This window comes from Orycteropus afer, unplaced genomic scaffold (assembly GCF_000298275.1).
Source record: "Orycteropus afer afer isolate SDZICR_OR568_19922 unplaced genomic scaffold, OryAfe1.0 scaffold00155, whole genome shotgun sequence".
NCBI classification, from domain to species: Eukaryota; Metazoa; Chordata; class Mammalia; order Tubulidentata; family Orycteropodidae; genus Orycteropus; species Orycteropus afer.
Genome location: NW_006921742.1, coordinates 3,799,813 through 3,811,006, shown reverse-complemented (window position 1 = coordinate 3,811,006; position 11,194 = coordinate 3,799,813).

The window sequence follows — 11,194 nt, the reverse complement described above, 5'->3', positions numbered from 1 at the left end:
TGTGGGTTGCTCCAATGATGGGATCAGATGTATATGTTTTGAGCAGCCAATCCATTGAAAGGGAGTTTCCCTAGGCGGGTGGCCTGCTTCCAGTATATTTATGGACACCCTGGGAAAAGAGACACTCTTTTGTGCATCAGGATTCTGTTGTGCTGCCTACAACTGTCTGTGAGCAGACAGTTCACCATTTGGCCTGGAGATCTTGGATTCCTCATTTGTTGGAGTCAACAGCCAGTATACTGCCTGCCAACCTTGGGCTCCTCAGCCCCTGTAGCTGTTTGAGTCGGGAAGAGCCTCCAGCTTGATGTTTGATCCAAGAACTTGGGACTTGCCAGCTTCTATAAGTGTGTGAGCTATTTTCCTAAGATAAATTTCTCTTTCTCGCTCTTTCTCTGTATATATAAACTTTACTGGCTTTGCTTCTCTAGAGAACCTATCTAACACAACAATGAAAAAAGTAGTCTTCATTTGCATCTTTATGAAATTTGTCTCTAATGTCATGACACCCTAATGCTCCTAACACTAGAGCTTTCTTAAAAAATTATTTATTTTAGAATCCTTGAGCCCTTCTGGTTCCATATTCCCAGGAAATTGGAATAATGAGTTTCCAAGTTGACCTGGGCTCTTGGTTTAGATAACCTTGTAGCCACTCCTTGTCTCTCTTGGATGTGGAGAGCTGCCTGGACCACTCTGCCTGCCCACTTGGCTCCCATCTGTAACTGCATCCATTTCCTTAGAAGCATACCTCAGAAGCATCAACACCAGAAAGGAGTCTTTACCATGTAAACTTGCTCCATTCATCAAGACCTAAAGTAGCTCCAGAATGTAGTGGCGAAAGCTAAGAACATTCCTTGTACCTTTAAGCTATAACACTGCTTTTTGTATCTTTGTAGTAGGTCTGTTTTTCTATCCAAATTTGATCTCTTAATCCATCTTCATACCTGCTACAATCTTTCCATACTAACTCCAATCACTCTATTCTCTCACTTAAAAACAAAACACAAAATAAAGGATAAACCCCAAACTCCTCATCTAGCAACAAGGCCATCTGGACTTGGACCCAAGTCTTTTTTCACACTTTTCTCGATATGTCTCCTTAAGCGCCCCTGTTGGCAGGTTCCGTCCTATATTCCCTACGATCCCGCCTCCACTGTCACTCTCATGATATTATTTCCCCTTCCTCAATTCCATGGCCTGTATGTTTACTTCTCTGCAGTCTTTTTTGACCATGCCCCACTCTCAGCAGAAACAACCTCTTTCACTATGTCGCTTGGCACTTTCTTTACGCACCCATTATAGCTGTCTGCCCACCTAAAATGAGAGTTCCTCAAAGCACAGACTTTGAGCTCATTCACACTTGACTTCTAACACCTTGTGGGCACCTGCAACATACTAGGTGACTTCATGCTTTTACCATAAACACATAAAACCAGAATTATTATAACTTCAGTATTTCACCCCAAATCAAATAGTGAGTGGAAAGTGCATGGAACCATTGATAAGATCTATATCTAACAGCATAATGATTCCTATGAAAAGTCATAAAATGATTTGACCCATGTCTTAAAATTAAGCAAATGGATACTATTATCCACACGTAAAAGGGTACTGACACTCATTATTAAATAGTAGTCAATGATCATTAATAATTAAACATATGGTTAAATTTCTATAAATTATCATTCCTTTAAAGAGTAACAGTCCCCATTTTCCAACACACAGATACTATTCTCTCAGCAGGCAAGTTCATCATGGCAAACTGGAAACAAGTTCTTCCAACTCTAACTCACCCAGAATTAAATGCCTAAAGGATGACAGAAGTGAAAAAAAAAAGGTTTTTCTGGAAGTATCCATACAAGAATGTTGTCAGTATGCCCAGCTGGAGGGAGGACATCAAAAGATGTCATAATGTAACCTGAATCCCCTCTCACAGTGGACTTACATGAAATATAGGAGAGAAAAACAGAAACATGATAGTCTAAATTCAATTCTCTTCAAGCTCTGCCATTGTTAGCATGGCTAATATGTAGATAATTTCAGAGGCTCTAGGCTAAAAATGGCTTACAAATATTCTCATAGGGAAGGTACAGCCACCATGTCCTTTCATGCTGTGGATTTATCAATGTGCTCCTCCAGGGACTGACCACAAAAACTACCAAAATACAACGATCAATGACAACCTCCTAAAAAAGACACTCCTGCCCCACCCCACCCCCAAAAAACAACCTGAAATAAAGAAGCCATTTTACCATTTTCTCTTAAGCATCTGAGTAATCTGAGGAAGTCAAAACAGTAACTAGTCTTAACAACAGAAACAGGTGCAACTCTTCTGCACACAAAACCACAGCCCTAAATCATTCTTAAAAGAACTCAGTCTACAAATCACTTATTCAAGTCCATGCACGGACAGCCACGGAGACCACAGTTCCCCCACAATCTATTTGCTAATAAAACATATGCCTACCACCAGAGAGAGTAATCAGACTACAATTATTTTTAATCATCAAGCAAAACGATAAAAATTAAAGGAAGCTATAAATGCCAAGTTCAAATCCCCAGACTCCTGATCACTTCTGCAGAGATGATACAGTGCACTACACTGATGTCTCAACTGCTTAAGCCCCAGAAACTGAACATATTTCGTTTTGAAACCAACTATGTAATTGGAAAACTCTCTCTGTAAAAGGCTACAAGATCATATCTATATATTTAGAGAGAGAGATAGAGATACACACACACACACACACACACACACACACTTTTTTTTTTTTTTTTAAGGCAATTTATTTCTGAAATCACCACATTTTCCAACTTTTGACCCACTTAAATCCTGGTGGTGAGGTTTAAAGGAAGTAGGTAATCATTTCCCTTTCAACTGCCAAGTCTTCTGAATGGTCAAGCAGCTTGAAACTTCAAGAATAGTTGAGTTATTTCAGGACCCATAGGATTTACAACGATAATGGCTTGAGGAAACCACAGCATTTAGGCTCCCTCTGTCTTTTTTCCCTGTTCTTTGGAGTTCAAAAATAAGCAAGAAAACGATTCTTCAAACTGGCAGACCCATTTCCAAGGTGGAGTCTGGCCACAGCCATGGTAATCACAGTGTTGTAAGAACCACAGAGCACAGGGCATCCCACAAAAACAGCTCTTTTCTGATCCTCCTCTTTGATCATTACAGAGCTGAGCCTCTCCTTTTTTATTTTTGTTTCACTTCTCTCTCTCTCTCCTTCCTTTTTCTAGCTTAACCTCAGCAAAATCAGGTTCTAATAGAAGTAACTTACAATCTTGTTCATGGTAATGGCTGGAATTTACTTGGTGTTCTATTTTTATTTAATGCATCTCTGCCAATTCTGCTATTAACTATAATAAATCTATAGCCACTCAAGGGGAACAAAGTTGTATGTCAAAAATAGAATACTAAGTTTAAAGTTGTAAAATGCATCTAATTCTTGAGAGGCAGATGTGCCTTTGACAGCTCTAGCATGTTATTTGAATGTCTCTAGAGACTTCAGTTCATACAGAAGAAAGGCTATAACCCAGGGCCCTCAGGGTTTTTTTCCACCTTTAATTCTCTGAAAGTCCAATGAATTTTGTTTTTGTGTGTAGAGGAAAAGTGAAACCACAGAGCCTGTTTGCAGGGTTGATTTTCTCTTTTGCCTTTGCCATCTTAGTAACTTGCATCTTCTCCACATCTGCTTAGAAAACTTTCTGTGAGATACAGAGGGAAGAAAAACTTCCAAAACCTGCTTGGTGAGGTCAGGAAAGGAATCTGTCACTTGACCTTCACATGTCAGTCAGGAATGTCAAAATTAAAGAAACTGATAAACAAGAATACACTCTCAATACCATTTAAGAGAGGAGAAAGGAATTTAAGGGGCTAGTCTAGCTTGGCCACTGCTTGCTGTGTGGTCTTGAGCTAGCTAAATCATCTCTGAATCCTGAGCTTTTTATCTGTCAAACAAGGGATGAGACAAGGTTATCTCTGAAGTTCCTTCCAGCCCTAACACGTCAGCCTTGTTTCTAAGGCAACTGTACTTGCTTCAGGATACCACTTGGATCTCATCACATTTCTAATTTAGAGACTATATACCAATATTTACTAAAATGCTCTCGAATGGCACCAAGAGAGGAAATCCGCTTCTACAAGGTCTCTTTCTAAATAATTACTAAAGTTGCTTTCTCTAATCAGGTACACACAAAACACAGTATTTTCATTTCCTCAGAAAATTTTAAAATCTTTAAAATCATCATCATATCTGAGATTTCACAACCAAAACACAGAATACCAGTAACACTGGGTACCAACATATTTGGATAGCAGAAATTGGTATCTTTTATCAACAATGATGCTCAAGTTTGGAGAATGGGAAAAAAGATAACAATGACTTCTCAAATTGTTATTTTTCTTAATAGTAAAGAATGTCTTCCTTGCGCACTGTGCTCTTTTAAAGAACCACCTCTATGGGGTCACACTGACAACAACTCGAAAGATTAGACAGGAAGCTTAAGGGGCAGTGAATTTATGTAAATGGAACAAGGATAATTTGGAAAAGGAGGGTGGGAACGGTTGCACAACTGGAAGAATGCCATCAGTGTCACTGAATTAGACATGGGGAAATCGCTGCACCAGTGTATGTTTCACTGTGTGTATTTTCAAAGACAATTAAAAGAAAAAATAAATTATTAACTTACTCTGAGCCTCATCCCCTGAATCACACAAAAATGAAATTTACAAATACTTGTTTTCAATTACATTCAAATATTTTTGTTTTTGTAGGTTTCCATGTTTAAAACAAAGTATTCATGGAAGAACTACTGTGAGGCTAGGATGCAAAGGTATTATAGTATTTCAACACAGACTATTAAAATGTCAGGTGGAGTATTGGGCATTAGTGGTTTTTAAGAAATTCAGAAAAGGCAAAGACTTGGATCAACTATTCATGTTTTATATAATTCCATTTATGTTAATGAGGATCAAATAGCATGTGAAGTGTTTGGCCAAAAATAACAGTTTTCAGATAATAGAAATATGCTTTCTCTTGTCCATAGGGACAAAAGGGAAGGGAAAAAAGAGGGAGTGAGAAATCAACACATTACTAAAGAAAGCGGTTAACGGGGAAACCAAAGCTTAAAAGCTATACTTGGCTACTAAGTGAAACAATGCAGTCTACGGTAAATTTATTTGAAAATCCAGATTAACTTAATAGATGTCTTTAAAATTTAATGTTTACAAAAGCACTGTGATGCCTAAATATGGTCACAATTCCACAGAGTTAATCCAAACGTGTCCTCTTTTCAGTGGTACTTTAAAAAAAAAAAAATCGAGAAGATAGACATGTAAAAACTTATTTATGTATTACGTAACCATCTCATTTATCAAGAGATCACTTTCTTGACAAACTCAATCACTCAAAACATGGACAAGAAGCAAGACGCCAAAATGGCCTCTGACCAGATGGCATCACTTACAGGTTTGTGGATCCCAAATCTGAAGATCTCATTAATCAGGATCTCATCCATCTTCTGATCAATATTATTGTAACTAACTGCCCAGACCCCACACACAAGGCATCAAACTAGAAACACCAAATCAGAGTGTAGGGGAGACTATAAGAGGCAAGTACAAGGATACCAGTGAAAAGAGAAAGCTCACAGCCTTCCAGCATAAATGGAAGAAGAGAAATGTTTCAGTAATAGTCACCAGAAGTTCACAAATATGGCAGTGGAGATCCATTTGATGCCAACGCCAAGAGTCATACAACCTTTAATGGTCACCTGGGATCACCAGATGATTACAGGGTTCAATTACTATTCAGAGCGAGACCAAGGCAGCCAAGAGAGGTTAAACTGTGCTCCGCCTATTGAATAGACATGCTGCGTAGTTCATGGAAGGACTGTTGAGTCAAATCCCGAGAAATGGATTTAAATCAAGTCTCTATGACTTACGCGAAGTCAGCCCCTATATGGTTTCAGGTAAGTCACTTGACTTTTAGGGACTGCTTTCCCACCAGCTGTCCTGCCCACCTCACAGGACTGTCACAAAGATGAAACGAGCCCATATATGTTTGAGTGCTGTGTAAACTGAGACCTGAAAACAGACTCAATCCACAGAATATATTAAAAGGTACCCATAAAGAGGTATTTTGAATTGTTTTAGAATTCTGCTAAATGAGGAAGGCAAACTTATATTACATGGAAATACAAATAAATGAGAATCATATTCTTCCACATTTCATACAAGCTAATATGTAGTTCATATTCTCACAACTTAGAAATGTATCCCTAACAAATTATCAATTTTTTACACATTATGTTGGGGAAAAAATAATGCTGATTTTCTTTCAGCCCAAACAAAGGATCTCTAGTACATACACACTGGGTCCAACAAGTAATGTTAAATGGATAAAATTTCTCAACTAATTTTCCCCAGTGGGGGATGGATTATAGGGCAGTAAGCACAATGACAAAAATCTACAGAAGAAAGACAGAACTGGTCTACTACTGTTCATGTACTTTCCCTGGGGGTGGTTAGCAGGTGCACCTAACCAGCCAGAGTGCATTAGCAGGCTCTGCCATGCTGTCCTCCAGCAGGGACAAGGTACACTTGGGCCATCGTTCAGTCCAGCCTGCCAGTTTTCAAGCCCTGCCCCTGATACAGGGTCACACTCCAGGGGAAGTGTGCCTAGTGAATAGACACGCTGCATAGTTCACGTACTCATAAGGAACCTGTACATAGACCAGGAGGCGCTCGTTCAAACAGAAAAAGGGAACACTGCATGGTTTAACATCAAGAAGGAAGTGCGTCAGGGTTGTATCCTTTCAGCATACTTATTAAATCTGTATGCTGAGCAAATAGTCTGAGAAGCTACACTATACGAAGAAGAACATGGCATCAGGATTGGAGGAAGAATCATTAACAACCTGTGATACACTGATGACACAACTTTGCTTGCTAAAAGTGAGGATGACTTGAGGCACTTACTGATGAAGACTGAAGAATACAATCTGCAGTATGGATTACATCTCAATATAACGAAAACAAAAATCCTCACAACTGGACCTATAAGCAGCATTACAATAAATGGAGAAAAGACTGAAATTGTCAAAGACTTCACATTGCTTGGTTCTATAATTGACACTAAAGGAAGCAACAGTCAGGACATCAGACAATGTATAGCACTGGGCACACTGGCTGCAAAGGACTGCTTTCAAGTGCTGAAGAGCAAAGATGTCTCCTTGAGGACTAAGGTGCACCTAACACAAGCCATGGTATTTTCAATCGCCTCATATGCATGTGAGAGCTGGACAATGAATAAGAAGGACCGAAGAAGAATTGATGCTTTTGAGCTGTGGTGTTGGCAAAGAATGCTGAAAGTACCATGGACTGCTAAAAGAACCAACAGGTCTATCATGGAGGAAGTGCAGCCAGAATGCTCCTTTGAGGCAAGAATGGCCAGATTTTGTCTTACATACTTTGGTCATGTTGTCAGAAGGGACCATTCTCTGGAGAGGGATGTCATGCTTGGTAAGGTGGAGGGTCAATGAAAAAGGGGAAGGCCCTCAACGAGGTGGATTGACGTGGTGGCGGTGGCAATGGGCTCAAGTGTAGCAAGAGTCGTGGAACTGGCTCAGGACAAGTGGAGTTTCTTTCTGCCATGCATAGGGTCACTATGAGTCGGAGATGACTCGACAGCACCTAACAACAACAACCACCAGGGGAAGGGGTGCAGAGGGAACCCAAGTTTACTATGATGAATGAATGCTTAGGTGCTCACAGTTGAAAGTCAATTTTCAGACCAGATTATTTTCTGAGAAGCACCACATATCCACATGACATCTCAACATCCTTCTAGTATGTGAGGCCTTTCTACAACATCTAGGTGACAGTGGCCTGTCTGCAAATTTCTGTCATACTTTAGAACTGCTCTTAAGTATCGTGTAGGAGCCATTTGGTGACAGGAATAATAAAAACCTAGCAAAAGTAAGGCGTCCCTAGATGATGCCAATGATTAGCCTTGGCTGCACACTGCAAGGCTGGCAGTTCCAAGTTCACCTAGAGGCATCTCAGTAAAAAGGCCTTTAGCTGTTGAAAACCCATTGGAAGATATTTCTACTCTGACACACATGGGATCGTCATGAGTCAGAATCAACTCAACTGAAACTGGTTGGTAAAATAAAGTCTATTTAAAGTATCATTTTTTCAGCTAAAGACTGTGACCTAGTAGAACAAAAACCAAGCCAAACCGACTGCCATTAAGTCAATTCCAACTCATAGAGACCCTTTTGGACAAGGTAGAACTGCCCCATAGGGTTTTCAAGGCTGTAAATCTTAATAGAAGTGGACTGACTTATCTTTCTCCCATCGAGAGGCTGGTGGGTTCAAACCACTGACCAGCTGAACACTTTAACCACTATGCCACCAGAGCTCCTCCATGTTACTTAGTAAAGGATCATACAATGAATTTTGTACGTCAGGACTGATATTTTTTCATTAATAATAATAATAAAAAAAAAAAAAAACTCACTGCCGTCAAGTCGGTCCCAATTCATAGTGACCCCTCCTTGGGTTTCCGAGGTAGTAACTCTACAGAAGTAGACTGCTCAGTCTTCCTTTTGAGGAGTGGGTGGTGGGTTTGAACTACTAGACTTCTGGTTAGCAGTCAAGTGTCTTAGGCACTAACGTCACCAGAGTGAAACAAAAGCTTTGTGGAATTACTTACCCTTATTATACACCTACGTGTTGTACTCTATTTCTTTTTTTAATTTATCTTACTCTATAACTAATAAAATAGAGTAAGAGAAAAAAAAAAAAGAGAAAGAGTACCACACGTAGATATGAAACAAGGGTAATTCCACAAAGCTTTTGTTTCATATATACATGTGCATATACAAACATAAAGAGACATACATGCAATGTGTAAACTAAGACCCAGAGTAAGGGGTACTCATTCTTCTGGACATCAGCAAAACATTTAAAGTCACTGACTTAAAACCAACTTAATTAAACTCAGACACTGAAAAACCCAAAACTTTCATATCATAGTTCCACTGTAGAAGATTCTTCCCTCCATTTCAAAAAAAGCATTTATTGTAAAGAAATCTAGCTCCATATACTCAGAAACTAGGGGAAATTTTACAAAACAGATTCTTTTTCAGCTCTTTACCAGTTGGAGTTCAGTTTCTAAAGTCCGTTTCATAACTTTCCCTGGCTACCACATAAAAATGCAGATCGATGAAATAAAGCAATGCATACTCCAGTGTGTGGGCTGTAACCAAGGTCTGATGATCCAAAGGCATGTGGAAGGAGAGAAACCTCAACCTCTCCAGCTTCATAAAGTGTCTGCAGCATACAATGCCCCGAAGGAGACAACAGGTCTCAAAAATTGCTTACACATCAGACAGAGCCCAGAGCCTTAGGGACAGAACGGCATAGCTATCCATACTTTCAAGACAAAGAACTGGAGCTGGGCAGCCAGTAAGGAAGAAAATAATAAAACAGATCTTCTAACAATATGAATAGAGTGTGTTGATAAAGTCAGTCATAAAATCATTCTAAGGCTGAAATCAAAGTTCTTTTTCCAGGAAGTCAAAGCACTCTATGTACTTTCTATTGGAAAAAAAAAGAAAAAGTAAATAAAGAACTACTAGGTAAGATGATCACACAAGCCAAACTTACCAGCTGTAACCACCCACCAGGGTAAATTCACAAATTGTCCTTTGTATGCTTGGTAAAATAATCCCTGACCAATCAAGACTTAAGCAAACCACACCTGGGCTCAGGTAGGAATTCTGGCTTATCTCAAAATGTAATCCAGAAACACCAGATACCCACTTCCCACTTTAGGCATTTCTAATTACAAAGTGAGCAAGACTCTTAGGGAACAGAGGCAAGGGAAAAATGACAATAAAACATATTTAGTCTCACTTTCTCTTTAAAAAGATAAAAATCAAGTAGTAGTTTATTGAAATCTAAAACTTCTTGTGGCTTTTACTTATAAATGAATTTTCCACAGAGAAAGATAAATATGTATTTAACCTAAACCTGACAGTTTACTTGTACCACTAAAATTATTTTAACCAATGAATGGATTAGCCTATATCACTGGTTCACACCTTTTTCAACCATGTGCAGAAATTAAGCTATGTCTTAAAAGCAAACAAATCTAAAAGGCTGCAAATATTTTAAATGAGTTATTTAATGAAGAATTTTAATTAATCATACAAGCAGCGTATTCAGAAACCTGACTGAGTTCTAATGATCTGTTGTTGTTAGGTGCCACTGAGTTGGCAAATGAAAGAAATGACGAAGTAAAAGAGCTGAACAGAAGATTTCAAAGGGCAGCTCAAGAAGACAAACTAAAGTATTATAATGAAATTTGCAAAGACCTGGAGTTAGAAAATCAAAAGGGAGGAAGAACACACTGAGCTTCTCTCAAGCTCAAAGAACTGGGGAAAAAAAATCAAGCCTTGAATTGCAATACTGAAAGATTCTATCTATGGGTAAAATACTGACTGATGATGGAAAAAGCATCAAAAGAAGACGGAAGGACTATACAGAGTAACTGGACCAAAACAAATTGGTTGACATTCAACCATTTCAGGAAGTAGCATATGATTAAGAACTGATTGTTTAGAAGGAAGAAGGTCCAAGCTGCACTGAAGGCATTGGTGAAAAACAAGCCTCCAGCAATTGATGGAATAACCACTGAGAGGTTTCAAAAAACTAATGCAATGCTGGAAGCAAGCACTCACTAATTTATGCCAAAAAATTTAGAAGACAGCTACCCAGCTAACCAGCTGAAACGGAGCCATATCTGTGCCCTATCTGAGGAAAGGTGATTCAAAAGAATGTGGAAATTGTCAAGCATTATCTTTGATATCACAAGCAAGTAAAATTTTCCTGAAAATAATTCAAAAACAGTTGTAGCAGTACATAGACAAGGAATTGCCAGAAATGCAAGCCGGATTCAGAACAGGATGTGGAATGAGGAGTATCATTGCTAATGTCAGTTGGATCTTGGCTGAAAGCGAATACCAGAAAGATGATCACCTGTGTTTGACTGACTATGCAAAGGCGAATGCATCTCACCCCGACCCCTTCAAAAGGATGGGGTTGGGTAAGGGAGAAATCTGGGGCTGAAATTTTCCCAAACCCCAACACAGCAGACTGGAGGGAGGGTAAGGGGCTGTGCTA